The sequence below is a fragment of the Coffea eugenioides genome, chromosome 9 (assembly GCF_003713205.1).
Source record: "Coffea eugenioides isolate CCC68of chromosome 9, Ceug_1.0, whole genome shotgun sequence".
NCBI classification, from domain to species: Eukaryota; Viridiplantae; Streptophyta; class Magnoliopsida; order Gentianales; family Rubiaceae; genus Coffea; species Coffea eugenioides.
Window position 1 is genome coordinate 12,675,615 of NC_040043.1, and position 3,284 is coordinate 12,678,898.

Here is a 3,284-nt window from a genome sequence, read left to right on the forward strand (position 1 = left end):
TGATTTGCTGCTAACAAATGCTGCTGCTGTTGCTAAAAACCCAACATGTGGGAAAACCCTTCCTCATAGGGGTGGTAAGCTAAGGCTAGCGCGCTGTGGAAAGAATGAGGAGCTGATTTTGAAGGAGGAGCAGAGAGAGTGGAGCCGCTGCTCCTAACGGATATGTTGAGGGTTGAAATGTTAGCCGGGATGGTTCCCGTGCCGGTGGCGGCGATTATGGCTGGCTCGGCTTGCTGTAGAAGCCACTCGATTGTCTCGCCGTCGGACTTGTGACCTAGCTCTCGAGTCAACTGGAAAACCCTAGCTGCACAGGCAGCCGGCATTCGTATACGCCTGCCTCGGTCGTCAACTTTGGTATGGCGGTCCTTTGTGGATCTCTTGGGTGGCTGCTGCTTAGGGTGGATTGGTTTCAATAGCCCTATTGACTAGGAGAGTCAGCATTCCGGCAGCTTTGACTCTGTTGCAGGAAGGACTACTTGGAGTTCCATACCATGACTTCCATGGCAATCTCCCAATTGATGTGGGTCTCACCCTACCAAATCTGAAACTAATAGCTGTTACGGAAAACAATTTCTCTGGAATCTTTCCCACTTCAATCACCAATGCTTCTGGGCTTGAGGAAGGAACTTGAGGAACTTGGCCTAAAGAAGAAGATGCTATTTTTAACTTCCTAAATTAACCCTGCATTTTGTTTTGAAAATCGTGCAGACAGACAGATCGGTGAATTTAACGGCCAAATCTAACAGAATGGCCACGAGTTTTAACTTTATGCATTTTAGTGGCCAAAACCAGACTTTTAATAGTTGAGTGACCAAAACTCAACGATTGCAAAAGTTTAATGGCCAGCCGGATAATTTGCTCTAATTAATAAGAGGTTCTGTTATTTTGTATATAGTCGAAGTCCATGACTGTGCCAAGGTAAATCACCAAAACAATATCACAAACAAAACATATGCATAATTAAACTCAGAAAGACAACGATCACATAAATTAAAGGGATAATTGCAGAAACCTCCCCTGAGATTTCTGACATTTGCACTGACCTCCCCTCTAGGTTTAGAAATTGCATTCACCTCCCCTAAACAGTAACAATTTGTTGCAGAAACCTCCTTGACAACTTTTGTAGAAGTGAGATAAGAATTTTCTTCCAGTTTGGCCCTTACTTGCTTGACAATTATTATTTGCTTGACAATTGCTTAACTAATTATCTAATTAGTTAATAGTTAAACTAATTAACTATTAACTAATTATCTAATTAACTATTAACTAATTATCTAATTATCTAATTAATTAATAACTAATTATCTAATTAACTAATTAACTGATTATCTAATTAACTAATTAACTAAAGCTGTTGTCTGTCCGAAACTAACAAACTATTTGCATGTTAAACTATATGCAGTACGCATTACCTATTTAAAGTATCGGCTCTTTATAGGTATTTTACTTTCAAACATTTAATTTATGATAAAAACATCAATGTTTGTAAGTAAAATTCAAAAAGTGTTACAGTAATATTCTTACAAAAAGGGAGGGGAATAGGGCCATAAATTAAATGTTTGAAAGTAAGAATATTGATATTACTGTAACACTTTTTGAATTTTACTTACAAACATTAATGTTTTTATCATAAATTAAATCTTTGAAAGTAAAATACCCATAAAGAGCCGATACTTTAAATAGATAATGCGTACTGCATATAGTTTAACATGCAAATAGTTTGTTAATTAGTTAGTTTGTTAATTAGTTAATTAGTTTAACATGCAATTAGTTTGTTAGTTTCGGATAGACAACAGTTGTAGTTAATTAGTTAATTAGATAATTAGGTAGTTAATTAGTTAAGCAGTTAATTAGTTTAACATGCAAATAGTTTGTTAGTTTCGGACAGACAACAGCTTTAGTTAATTAGTTAATTATTTAATTAGTTAATTAGATAAATAGAAATTAGTTAATTAGTTAATTAGTTAATAGTTAATTAGATGATTAGTTAATAGTTAATTAGTTTAACTATGCAAAAATAGTTTGATTAGTTAATAACTATTAACAATTAGATAATTAGTTAATTAGTTAATAGTTAATTAGATAATTAGTTATTAATTAATTAGATTATTAGTTATTTAGTTAATTAGTTAATTAGTTAATTAGTTAAACTATGCAAAAATAGTTAATTTAGTGTAATTTTTATTAACAAATGTTTTGTTGGGTTTGATGAAAATACTCATCACATTCATTTGGTAAAATTAAATCATGTCAGGGGTACTTTAGTAAATTGACCCACTTTTGCCTATTAAATTGCCTCCAACTTTTGATAGGGGAGGTCAATGCTATTTCAAAATTGATAGGGGAGGTCAATGCTATTACTATAAAAGTCAGGGGAGGTTTCTGCAATTATCCCTAAATTAAATGGAAAAAAACACATAACATATGATTTTTGAATTTCAGTGTGTGGCTGTGTGAGAGAGAGCAACGAGGCTTACAATTGCGCTAAAAAGAGACGTGCACCATTGCTACTGCTGGTGCCGAGCCACGCCAACGCAATGATTTTCAGCTCGGCGATCTGGAAATGAGGAGAGAGAATAGATTGCTCTAGGGTTTCTATTACGAAGAGTGTGTTTGGATTACATATTATTGTCACTTTATTTGCGCATACTGACTTACTTGTATTATCAACACATTCTTTAATTACTTTTTTATATCATATACATCACATAAAAAATGTGTCACAATATTTTTTTATAAAATTATCTCAAATAATTTACTATCCGCACACAAACGAGCAAACGAAAAAAAAACCTCATGAACTATATACCTTGTTGTAATTTACTCCCAAAACTATGTTTATAGGCACTTTGCCCCCTTTCATGATATTGTTGGACAAATCTACCCTTTTTATCTTAAGCATTATTATTTTTCTTTTTTCCCTATCATTTTCTTTTTTTTCTTTAAGCATTGTTTAAATAAGTATACTAAATTAGTCGAAACTTGTTTATTTCTTAATTTCGTATGTCAATATTTATAAAAAAATTCTACGGAGTACAAGATTTTTTTTTTTCAAAATGTTGAAGTCAATGTCATTCAAGAAATTGAACTATTCAAATATATAATAACAAAATAGAGATATGTAGTATCAATAACAAATAAAAAATGAATTATTGTTGTTGTTTAATCTTATCTTTTTGAAATAACAATTGTTATCTTTTCTTTTTTATATGATATATAATATGTTACTGTTGTTATAAATAGTTGAGTAATTGTGAACTCTTAATTGGTTTATAGGTACTTAA